The 13604-nt window shown below is 36.6% G+C and overlaps 1 pseudogene; it reads left to right on the top strand.

Moving 5' to 3' along the window:
- The first annotated feature begins 11975 nt into the window (after positions 1–11975).
- On the top strand, positions 11976–13160 carry LOC129514416 (ataxin-3-like; annotated as a pseudogene).
- Positions 13161–13604: the final 444 nt, after the last annotated feature.

Below are 13604 nucleotides of genomic sequence, written 5' to 3'. Positions count from 1 at the left end.
TGCAGAAAGTGGAAGGAATTGGCAGTGGCAGGATTGAGAGCTGTGATTTCTGCAAGCGGGGGTGGCATGTGGGGCAATCCTAGAAACAAGAGCCTTAGGTGTCATATTTATTGAGAACAGGCCCTTTCTATCATCTGATCCATTTATATTTGTAAAGAACCAAGTATTTTGTGGCTTTTTGAAAGATTTTTATTTATTCATTCATGAGAGACACACACACACAGAGAGAGAGAGAGAGACAGAGACCCAGGCAGAGGGAGAAGCAGGCTCCATGCAGGGAGCCCGATGCGGGACTCGATCCCAGGACTCCAGCATCACACCCTGGGCCAAAGGCAGGCGCCAAACCGCTGAGCCACCCAGGCTGCCCTGCTTTCATTTTAAAGAAGAGAAACCTAGAAAATAAAATAATATGTTTCATTGAGGTATTCTCCTTGGTTTTTCACAATTTTTGTGTCATTTTACCACAAATGATAGAATTTGAAGGTGATATATCAAAAGCTTGTTTGTTAGGTTTTAATAGATCTATACATGTGTGTAAATAACTTACATTTTGCTTATATTTATATGTTTGTATTTCCATAGGTCGTCTAGACATTAGCTCCCAGCAGAGTAGTTGATTTCTGTCATTAGCCCAGTTTAGCTTATGAAGAAGTCGCAACACTTCAAACTACAAGACAATTGGGAAATCAGGGTCCTTGCTCAGATAAAGAAACTGAGGCCCAAGAGGGATCTCATTGAAGGGCTTAATGCTATGGAAAGATCCTGTTTCATTGATTCTTGGGGACTCAGGAAGGATTCAGCTTTATTATGTTATTCACTTACATTCCCTGGACTCCTGCTGTGTCTCCCCCCCAACCCCCTCAGGGAACCCGGGAATGGAGGGAGCCTTATCATTCACTAGGTCCTGTATTTTATTATGAAGAAGGTGATTTTAACAAATATCTTTTTCCTCCAGGAAGCACATGGTTAGCCACTTAATTAACTGAATAGTTGACTTCATGCTTGATGTGTGATTATGTTGGACCCTGGCTCACGGGTGCCAACGTGTCCCGGTGGACGCCCCAGAGACTCAGACCCCAGACAGGCAGATGCATTCAGCAAGAGGGTTTATTGAACGTTTGCGCAAACGGGCTCTCCGCCTCCGAGGAGGAAAAGAGCCCAGATTAGCAATTACAAGGATCTTTTAAAGGCAAAAGGGAAGAAACCGCCTAAAGACAAAAGAACCGCGGGAGTCGCATGGCATCCAGGTTGTTTTCACAGAGGGGCAACTTGAACCTATTCAGGGACATTCCAATCAGGGTGTGGGGGGCGAAATGGTTTTCTTATTGTAAACAGAATGATTTTAGTTGCTAAAATTTCAGGAAAGCGCCTGGATGGGCTGCCTCTGGATTAGGGCTGGCCCTACTTACAAGGGGGGAGGTTTCTTCAATTAAAATTAGATGAGCTGGGATCCCTGGGTGGCGCAGCGGATTGTGCCTGCCTTTGGCCCAGGGCGCGATCCTGGAGACCCGGGATCAAATCCAACGTCGGGCTCCCGGTGCGTGGAGCCTGCTTCTCCCTCTGCCTGTGTCTCTGCCTCTCTCTCTCTCTCTCTGTAACTATCATAAATAAAAAAAGAATTAGATGAGCTTTTCTGAACCCTAGCTTTGGCGCTTTCTGACAAATACCCTATGTAGCGACAGCTATTATCATCTCTACTTCATAAGAAGGGTAAGTGAAAAAAAGTGACAAAATGTTTAAGTTGCATTAGATAAAACACTGAGTCTTCAGGAGATTTGAATGGGGCAAAAGTACTCTTAGGTGTAATCGCCAGTTCCCCAAGGAACAGCTTTTTCCACGAAGAAGACACAAAATAGAATAAAATCTTAAATTTTTCTTCCAGAACTGCATTAGAACTAGGGAATGAGGTGGAAACATCTATACATTTTATGGGAGATACATCATGAAATAGAAACATATTGCCTTTTCTCAAAGTATCAATGGTTTATCAAAGTTGTTAGTTAACTCAGACACAAGTTTTATTCAGTCATGGGATTTCTTGCACTCTTGGTTAGTACACTTTTGTGCCCTTAGGAAAAACAATTGTATTTCGAAACCAAAGTTATTGACTTATAGATGTATCTGTTGGTCCTGAAGTACTTTACTGAGGGGGAAAAAAACCCTACAAAATTAATCAAAGTTGAGAGTTTACAGACCAAACGGTGCTCAAGTTACACTTCAAATTAAAAATGTCTTACAATGTGAGGCAGTCACCCCAGTAAGAAACAAATATATGGAAATGCAACAATTCTCCTCAAGGACATTTTAAACAGTAGTTCCCCTGCCTTATGTAGAATTTGAACAGTTGTATCTCTTCACCACAAAGCAGATATCCTTATCACTAACAGCGGCATGAACTCAGAAATATGGGTTGTCATTAAAACTTCTCACATTTTTCAGAAACGTTTTCTAAACATGAGATCATGAGTAATAGAAAGGAGATTTTAAGTCAGGAAAAGAATAAGAAGTCTTTCCTTTTATTATGGGTGTCAAATTAAACATAATAGAAAGGTAATAGTTGATTGTTAGTTTTTTTTAAGATCTCTAGGTTTAAAGGAATTTAAAGTTGCCAAGACAACACATGAGTCAATTAAACTGTAAAGTGTGTGTGTGTGTGTGTGTGTCTGTGTTTAATCTTGCTGTTGCTACTTTTTAATGGAAAACAGCCACATTTCTGCTGTTATTTTAGGCTACTGTCTTCAGTTAGAAGTCATTTTCATGCTTTGCATAAACAGGCCCAAACAAATTCTAAGTTGATTTTTCTCATATCAGTATCAGGAAATAAGAAGTGTGATACCTAATCATGGCCTTACTGTTGAATTGTTTTATGCCTAGGAAGCAGGATCTAAAATTCTTATTAGATTGTTAATATGTCAGACATAATTGGAAAGTATGGAGTGTTTCCTATTTATTATCCTAGTAACCTCAACTCTATCTACTCTGGTTTTCTCAACAGTGTGAAGAGGTGTGAGCTTCAATTAGTATTTGGGATTATGAAATTACAGATTTAAAAGTGTGAAGTGCAATAGCCAAACTGTGGAAGGAGCCTCGGTGTCCATCGAAAGACGAATGGATAAAGAAGATGTGGTCTATGTATACAATGGAATATTACTCAGCCATTAGAAACGACAAATACCCACCATTTGCTTCAACGTGGATGGAACTGGAGGGTATTATGCTGAGTGAAGTAAGTCAATTGGAGAAGGACAAACAGGGTATGTTCTCATTCATTTGGGGAATATGAATAATAGTGAAAGGGAATATAAGGGAAGGGAGAAGAAATGTGTGGGAAATATCAGAAAGGGAGACAGAACATAAAGACTCGTAACTCTGTGAAATGAACTAGGGGTGGTGGAAGGGGAGGAGGGCGGGGGGTGGGGGTGAATGTGTGACGGGCACTGAGGGGGACACTTGATGGGATGAGCACTGGGTGTTATTCTGTATGTTGGTAAATCGAACACCAATAAAAATTAATTTATTTAAAAAATTAAAAAAGGGATAAAAAAATAAATAAATAAAGTGTGAAGTGTGTAAATGTCATTATCCTAATAAATTCAAATTTACCAGATGAAACCTCTGAATAGCCTTGAAAATGGAATCTTTCAACAAAGCAACTCCTGAAATGTCCACAAGACGGCGCACAGGCCTTGTAGAAACAAACAAACCCAATTCCTAGAATGACACGGAGAAATGTATCTTTGTGGCCATGAAATATTTAACATTTTAGAAAACATTCAAAGCTTCCAGAGCATTTCGTTGAACGTGACATGAGTGTATGCTCGTCTGACTATAATTGTACTTTTCTTGATTTCTTCTGAATAAACAAGTTGTCATTATGTTGGCTCTTGGAAAGCTTAAATAGGATCAAATCAGGAAAGCAGTGTCAAAACGGGGATGTAATTATAGCTGTTGCTATTGAAACAACTGAATCTAGGGGTTTTTAAGTCATAAGTTACTATATTAGAGAAATCTAGATCCTGTTTTATACTGATGTGAAAAGATGGACTTTTAACTTTAGGGGAGAGGAAATTGATTCTTAGAATAAGGGGCTTTGAGAAAATTTGAGAAAGGAAGACAAAAATGCTATAAAATGTCTTCTGAATTCAAAGTACAAAGTTTCTATTTGTTAATTTGGGCCCTAAAATTATTTTCTATGTTAGATTATATAATTTTGTGGAACATATCTGTAGGCTGGCTTTAACAGATTATTTCATCCTTTGCAATTTTTTATGAAATAAACGCAACATAAAAAAACGGAGTGTGTAAATGTCATTATCCTAATAAAAATTCAAATTTACAAGATGAAACCTCTGAATAGCCTTGAATAAATGGAATCTTTCAACAAAGCAACTCCTGAAATGTCCACAAGAGGGCGCACAGGCATTGTAGAAACAAACAAACCCAATTCCTAGAATGACACGGAGAAATGTATCTTTGTGGCCATGAAATATTTAACATTTTAGAAAACATTCAAAGCTTCCAGAGCATTTCGTTGAACGTGACATGAGTGTATGCTCGTCTGACTATAATCGTACTTTTCTTGATTTCTTCTGAATAAACAAGTTGTCACTATGTTGGCTCTTGGAAAGCTTAAATAGGATCAAATCAGGAAAGCAGTGTCAAAACGGGGATGTAATTATAGCTGTTGCTATTGAAACAACTGAATCTAGGGGTTTTTAAGTCATAAGTTACTATATTAGAGAAATCTAGATCCTGTTTTATACTTTAGGGGAGAGGAGATTAATTCTTAGAATAAGGGGCTTTGAGATAATTTGAGAAAGGATGACAAAAATGCTATAAAATGTCTTCTGAATTCAAAGTACAAAGTTTCTATTTGTTAATTTGGGCCCTAAAATTATTTTCTACTTTAGATTATATAATTTTGTGGAACATATCTGTAGGCTGACTTTAACAGATTATTTCATCCTTTGCAATTTTTTAGGAAATAAAACCAACTTAAAAAAAAAACGGAAACCAACTTAAACAAAATAGCTAACCTAAAATTAACTTCAAATATTAGCATATTGACAAAAGGACCAATGCTCCTACAGAGCATTGTTTTTGTTTTGTTATTTTTTTTCAGAGCATTGTTTTCATAAATTTTCAATGCATGATGTTAAATAACTAGATGAGATCAAAAAATTTTTTCCAATATAATATCTTTTGCCTATTTTGTGATAACCTTAGAGAAAATTGAGAATTCTTTCTCCTATTAGTTTTAAGTAAGAGGAAGTATAATAAATGATTGTTGGACATTCAGTATTTTTTTTTAAAATTTTTATTTATTTATGATAGTCACAGAGAGAGAGAGAGAGAGGCGCAGAGACATAGGCAGAGGGAGAAGCAGGCTACATGCACCGGGAGCCCGACGTGGGATTCGATCCTGGGTCTCCAGGATCGCGCCCTGGGCCAAAGGCAGGCGCCAAACCGCTGCGCCACCCAGGGATCCCCTGGACATTCAGTATTAAGGCCAAATTTGAAGGAACTACCTTAGAATAATCTCTGGTGATTTCATGTGACCTTTTCAAAATAAAATCAACTTTTGAAGTGAAATTTTATAGATGTTAAGTGAATGGAAGCATTTTTTGGTTGTAGTATATCATCTACTAAGAGAAGCCCCACACCTCACAGCATTCCTCATTTTTTCACCATCAGGATCTTAGAACCCCTTAGAACCGAAAATCACCATCATCGTATCTTTTAGGTGACCCTCCTTCACATGAGCCAATTAAGGGAAGATCTGGTAACATGATTCTTCATGTGGCTGTGTCGGTACGAATCAGATCCGTGGAACTTGGTTGTCTAGGTAGATATCCAGATTATAGCCCTAGAAATTTAGCAGTAGAAGAATCTCTCTGCTTCTACCTCAGCCGATTTTTCTTAAAGGTAAATTATCATAAAAGAATTCTTGGATTGATAAAATCACAATTGTTGAATACTCCAGACTTATGTTAGGAATTAAGAGTGAGGACTGGGGCTAATCTATCTCATACTCCAGTTATGCAGTTTCAAGGAGATGGAGAATGTGGTCAATTTAGAAAAGAAAATTAATGTTCTTGCTGAGCTCTCACAATGGTATTTCAGTGATGATTGAAAGATCTGAGATTCACACTGATCTCAAGAATTAACAAAGGTGAGACAAATAAACATGGAGTCCATCTTCCATGAGAAACAAGAAGGCTCACTTTGTGCTCAACTTCATTAGTGTCACAAGAATATAAGGCCAGATAACAATGAGATACTATTTTATTAGACTCATCCAATAGTGGAAGGAAGTTAAGTCTGACTATGCTGAGGTTTGCAGATGAGGTGAGTACTGGGCTCGATTCTGCTGGCAGGAGCATGAACTGGACAATCCGTTTGGGAACCAGTTTGGCATTATCTTGTAAAAATTAGCTTTGTTTCCACTATGATCCAATAGTTCAACTTCTAAATATTTATACAAAAGAAACTCATATAAAAGTACACCAGGAAACATATAAAAATGTTTTCTATCACTTACACATAAACAAAATACACGATGTGATTTTTAAAGTATATAGGAAAAGGTTTCTTTTCAAAATTTCTTCAAAGGTTGGAAGGAGAACTGAGATGAGTTGAATCAGGAAGTGTAGGTAAGATCAGGCAGGAATAAGTGGGGAAATCATGCACGGTGATGAGACTGAGGCAAATGACTTCAAGATGGATTTACTTGGTGCCCACCCCTGGATGAGTCAGCCCCAAATGTGGTCTCCTGCTGGGGATGAATGGGTGACGGTCACTGAAGGAGACACTTGACTGGATGAGCACTGGGTGTTATTCTGTATGTTGGTAAATCAAACATCAATAAAAACTAATTTATTAAAAAATGAAATAAAATAAGTGATAAAAAAATAAATAAATTGTGATGTGTGTAAATGTCATTATCCTAATAAAAATTCAAATTTACCAGATGAAACCTCTGAATTGCCTTGAATAAATGGAATCTTTCAACAAAGCAACTCCTGAAATGTCCACAAGAGGGCGCACAGGCCTTGTAGAAACAAACAAACCCAATTCCTAGAATGACACGAAGTATATCTTTGTGGCCATGAAATATTTAACATTTTAGAAAACATTCAAAGCTTCCAGAGCATTTCGTTGAACGTGACATGAGTGTATGCTCGTCTGACTATAATCCTACTTTTCTTGATTTCTTCTGAATAAACAAGTTGTCACTATGTTGGTACTTGGAAAGCTTAAATAGGATCAAATCAGGAAAGCAGTGTCAAAACGGGGATGTAATTATAGCTGTTGCTATTGAAACAACTGAATCTAGGGGTTTTTAAGTCATAAGTTACTATATTAGAGAAATCTAGATCCTGTTTTATACTGATGTGAAAAGATGGACTTTTATCTTTAGGGGAGAGGAAATTGATTCTTAGAATAAGGGGCTTTGAGAAAATTTGAGAAAGGAAGACAAAAATGCTATGAAATGTCTTCTGAATTCAAAGTACAAAGTTTCTATTGGTTAATTTGGGCCCTAAACTTATTTTCTACTTTAGATTATATAATTTTGTGGAACATATATGTAGGCTGACTTTAACAGATTATTTCATCCTTTGCAATTTTTTAGGAAATAAAACAAACTTAAAAAAAAAACGGAAACCAACTTAAACAAAATAGCTAACCAAAAATTAACTTCAAATATTAGCATATTGACAAAAGGACAAAATGCTCCTACAGAGCATTGTTTTTTTTTTCAGCACATTGTTTTCTTTTCTTTTTAATAAATTAATTTTTATTGGTGTTCGATTTACCAACATACAGAATAACACCCAGTCAGAGCAAGGTTTTCATAAATTTTCATTGCATGATGTTAAATAACTGGATGAGATAAAAAAAATTTTTTCCAATATAATATCTTTTGCCTATTTTGTGATAACCTTAGAGAAAATTGAGAATCCTTTCTCCTATTAGTTTTAAGTAAAAGGAAATATAATAAATGATTGTTGGACATTCAGTATTAAGGCCAAATTTGAAGGAACTACCTTAGAATAATCTCTGGTGATTTCATGTGACCTTTTCAAAATAAAATCAACTTTCGAAGTGAAATTTTATAGATGTTAAGTGAATGGAAGCATTTTTTGGTTGTAGGATATCATCTACTAAGAGAAGCCCCCACACCTCACAGCATTCCTCATTTTTTCACCATCAGGATCTTAGAACCCCTTAGAACCGAAAATCACCATCATCGTATCTTTTAGGTGACCCTCCTTCACATGAGCCAATTAAGGGAGGATCTGGTAACATGATTCTTCATGTGGCTGTGTCGGTAAGAATCAGATCCGTGGAACTTGGTTGTCTAGGTAGATATCCAGATTATAGCCCTAGAAATTTAGCAGTAGAAGAATCTCTCTGCTTGTACCTCAGCCGATTTTTCTTAAAGGTAAATTATCATAAAAGAATTCTTGGATTGATAAAATCACAATTGTTGAATACTCCAGACTTATGTTAGGAATTAAGAGTGAGGACTGGGGCTAATCTATCTCATACTCCAGTTATGCAGTTTCAGGTTGAGATGGAGAATGTGGTCAATTTAGAAAAGAAAATTAATGTTCTTGCTGAGCTCTCACAATGGTATTTCAGTGATGATTGAAAGATCTGAGATTCACACTGATCTCAAGAATTAACAAAGGTGAGACAAATAAACATGGAGTCCATCTTCCATGAGAAACAAGAAGGCTCACTTTGTGCTCAACTTCATTAGTGTCACAAGAATATAAGGCCAGATAACAATGAGATACTATTTTATTAGACTCATCCAATAGTGGAAGGAAGTTAAGTCTGACTATGCTGAGTTTTGCAGATGAGGTGAGTACTGGGCTCGATTCTGCTGGCAGGAGCATGAACTGGACAATCCGTTTGGGAACCAGTTTGGCATTATCTTGTAAAAATTAGCTTTGTTTCCACTATGATCCAATAGTTCAACTTCTAAATATTTATACAAAAGAAACTCATATAAAAGTACACCAGGAAACATATAAAAATGTTTCCTATCATTTACGCATAAACAAAATACACGATGTGATTTTTAAAGTGTATAGGAAAAGGTTTCTTTTCAAAATTTCTTCAGAGGTTGGAAAGAGAACTGAGATGAGTTGAATCAGGAAGTGTAGGTAAGATCAGGCAGGAATAAGTGGGGAAATCATGCACGGTGATGAGACTGAGGCAAATGACTTCAAGATGGATTTACTTGGTGCCCACCCCTGGATGAGTCAGCCCCAGAATGTGGTCTCCTGGTGGGGATGAATGGGTGATGGGCACTGAAGGAGACACTTGACGGGATGAGCACTGGGTGTTATTCTGTATGTTGGTAAATCAAAAATCAATAAAAACAAATTTATTAAAAAATGAAATTAAAAAAGTGATAAAAAATAAATAAATTGTGAAGTGTGTAAATGTCATTATCCTAATAAAAATTCAAATTTACAAGATGAAACCTTTGAATAGCCTTGAATAAATGGAATCTTTCAGCAAAGCAACTCCTGAAATGTCCACAAGAGGGCGCACAGGCATTGTAGAAACAAACAAACCCAATTCCTAGAATGACACGGAGAAGTATATCTTTGTGGCCATGAAATATTTAACATTTTAGAAAACATTCAAAGCTTCCAGAGCATTTCGTTGAACGTGACATGAGTGTATGCTCGTCTGACTATAATCGTACTTTTCTTGATTTCTTCTGAATAAACAAGTTGTCACTATGTTGGCTCTTGGAAAGCTTAAATAGGATCAAATCAGGAAAGCAGTGTCAAAACGGGGATGTAATTATAGCTGTTGCTATTGAAACAACTGAATCTAGGGGTTTTTAAGCCATAAGTTACTGTATTAGAGAAATCTAAATTCTGTTTTATACTGATGTGAAAAGATGGACTTTTAACTTTAGGGGAGAGGAAATTGATTCTTAGAATAAGGGGCTTTGAGAAAATTTGAGAAAGGAAGACAAAAATGCTATGAAATGTCTTCTGAATTCAAAGTACAAAGTTTCCATTTGTTAATTTGGGCCCTAAACTTATTTTCTACTTTAGATTATATAATTTTGTGGAACATATCTGTAGGCTGGCTTTAACAGATTATTTCATCCTTTGCAATTTTTTATGAAATAAACGCAACTTAAAAAAAACGAAGTGTGTAAATGTCATTATCCTAATAAAAATTCAAATTTACAAGATGAGACCTTTGAATAGCCTTGAATAAATGGAATCTTTCAGCAAAGCAACTCCTAAAATGTCCACAAGAGGGCGCACAGGCATTGTAGAAACAAACAAACCCAATTCCTAGAATGACACGGAGAAATGTATCTTTGTGGCCATGAAATATTTAACATTTTAGAAAACATTCAAAGCTTCCAGAGCATTTCGTTGAACGTGACATGAGTGTATGCTCGTCTGACTATAATCGTACTTTTCTTGATTTCTTCTGAATAAACAAGTTGTCACTATGTTGGCTCTTGGAAAGCTTAAATAGGATCAAATCAGGAAAGCAGTGTCGAAAAGGGGATGTAATTATAGCTGTTGCTATTGAAACAACTGAATCTAGGGGTTTTAAAGTCATAAGTTACTATATTAGAGAAATCTAGATCCTGTTTTATACTGATGTGAAAAGATGGACTTTTAACATTAGGGGAGAGGAAATTCTTAGAATAAGGGGCTTTGAGAAAATTTGAGAAAGGATGACAAAAATGCTATAAAATGTCTTCTGAATTCAAAGTACAAAGTTTCTATTTGTTAATTTGGGCCCTAAAATTATTTTCTACTTTAGATTATATAATTTTGTGGAACATATCTGTAGGATGACTTTAACAGATTATTTCATCCTTTGCAATTTTTTAGGAAATAAAACCAACTTAAAAACAAAAACGGAAACCAACTTAAACAAAATAGCTAACCTAAAATTAACTTCAAATATTAGCATATTGACAAAAGGACAAAATGCTCCTACAGAGCATTGGTTTTTTTTTGTTTTTTTCAGTGCATTGTTTTCTTTTCTTTTTAATAAATTAATTTTTATTGGTGTTCGATTTACCAACATACAGAATAACACCCAGTCAGAGCAAGGTTTTCATAAATTTTCATTGCATGATGTTAACTAACTGGATGAGATAAAAAAAATTTTTCCAATATAATATCTTTTGCCTATTTTGTGATAACCTTAGAGAAAATTGAGAATCCTTTCTCCTATTAGTTTTAAGTAAAAGGAAATATAATACATGATTGTTGGACATTCAGTATTAAGGCCAAATTTGAAGGAACTACCTTAGAATAATCTCTGGTGATTTCATGTGACCTTTTCAAAATAAAATCAACTTTCGAAGTGAAATTTTATAGATGTTAAGTGAATGGAAGCATTTTTTGGTTGTAGGATATCATCTACTAAGATAAGCCCCACACCTCACAGCATTCCTCATTTTTTCACCATCAGGATCTTAGAACCCCTTAGAACCGAAAATCACCATCATCGTATCTTTGAGGTGACCCTCCTTCACATGAGCCAATTAAGGGAAGATGTGGTAACATGATTCTTCATGTGGCTGTGTCGGTAAGAATCAGATTTTGGAACTTGGTTGTCTAGGTAGATATCCAGATTATAGCCCTAGAAATTTAGCAGTAGAAGAATATCTCTGCTTGTACCTCAGCCGATTTTTCTTAAAGGTAAATTATCATAAAAAAATTCTTGGATTGATAAAATCACAATTGTTGAATACTCCAGACTTATGTTAGGAATTAAGAGTGAGGACTGGGGCTAATCTATCTCATACTCCAGTTATGCAGTTTCAGGTTGAGATGGAGAATGTGGTCAATTTAGAAAAGAAAATTAATGTTCTTGCTGAGCTCTCACAATGGTATTTCAGTGATGATTGAAAGATCTGAGATTCACACTGATCTCAAGAATTAACAAAGGTGAGACAAATAAACATGGAGTCCATCTTCCATGAGAAACAAGAAGGCTCACTTTGTGCTCAACTTTGCTTGAATAATCTCTTGCAAGGAGAATATTTTATCCCTGTGGAATTATCTTCAGTTGCACATCAGCTAGATGAAGAAGAGAGGATGAGAATAGCAGAAGCAAGAGTTACTAGTGAAGAATATCACACAGTTTCACAGCAGCCTTTGGGAAATATGGATGACAGTGGTTTTTTCTCTATTCAAGTTATAAGCAATGCCTTGAAAGTTTAGGGTTTGGAACTAATTCTCTTCAACAGTCTGGAGTATCAGCGGCTCAGGATCGATCCCACAAATGAAAGATCCTTTGTTTGCAATTACAAAGAACACTGGTTTACAGTCAGAAAATTAGGGAAACGGTGGTTCAACATGAATTCTCTCTTGGTCCAGAATTAGCATCAGACACGTACCTTGCGCTTTTCCTAGCTCAATCACAACAGCAAGGTTATTCTATACTTGTTGTTAAGGTGACCTGCCAGATTGTAAAGCTGACCAACTTCTCCAGATGATCAGGGTCCAACAGATGCAGAGACCAAAACTTATTGGAGAAGAATTAGCACAACTAAAGGAACAGAGAGTCTGGAGAACAGATCTGGAACGAGTCTTAGAAGCAAACGATGGGTCAGGCATGTTAGATGAAGATGAGGAAGATTTGCAGAGGGCTCTGGCACTAATTTGCAAGAAATGGACATGGAAGATGAAGAAGCAGATCTCCATAGAGCTCTTCGGCTCAGTAGGCAAGGTAGTTCCAGAAGGGTATCTCAAGATATTCCACAGACATCAGGTACACATCTTACTTTGCAAGAGCTATGGAAGAGAAGAAAAGCCTACTGTGAAAAGCAGCAGCAGCAGCAGCAGCAATAGCAGCAGCAGGATCCACCAGGACAGTCCTCACATCCATGTGAAAGGCCCACCACAAGTTCAGAAGCCCTAGGCAGTGATCCAGGACATGTTATGAGTGAGGGAGACCTGCTTCAAGCAGCCGTGACCATGTCTTTGGAAACTTTAGAAATAGTTTCTAAACAGAAGGGAAAAAATAATACCTTTTATAAATCATTTAGATGTTCTTACTTTCCAACATTATTATCTGTGTGGTCACAGCACAGAGGGTCTGCTTTAGTCATGTGTCAAAGAAGCGATGTTCAACAGAGGAGATAAGGCTTTTAGGTGGTTTGCAACAGAAAGTGGAAAAATGCATCAGCTGTAGGACTAGTGATCCTCCATACGCTAGCCAAAGAGGCATTTAGAGATTAAAGAAATTTAAAATAGTTTTCTAAATGTTAAGAATTAACAAAGGCAACATAAACCTCAGCTGCATAAAATAACAGCATTTAGGGAGGTTGGCAACTGTGATCTCTATGTTGAGTAAGTAGCGTCTGGGCTCTGGGAATTTATTTTCTGAGAAACCACAGCACCTGTGCTCATTTTTAAGGAAGACGTGGTAATGTTACCAAGCATTTCTCCAAATGCCTTTTACTCTGGGCATTTCTAACAGTTTTCCTGAGGAGTAGACATATTTTTTTCTTCTTTTTCAGCTAGGAAAAGAGTAGTTAAGGGAGGTTAAATGGCATGGTGATAGCGAACTATTACCTAAAGGAAAGT

The sequence above is a fragment of the Nyctereutes procyonoides genome, unplaced genomic scaffold (genome assembly GCF_905146905.1).
Source record: "Nyctereutes procyonoides isolate TBG_1078 unplaced genomic scaffold, NYPRO_anot_genome, whole genome shotgun sequence".
NCBI classification, from domain to species: Eukaryota; Metazoa; Chordata; class Mammalia; order Carnivora; family Canidae; genus Nyctereutes; species Nyctereutes procyonoides.
The sequence above is the reverse complement of the archived record's forward strand: the minus strand, read 5'-3'. Positions and strand labels throughout refer to the sequence as shown.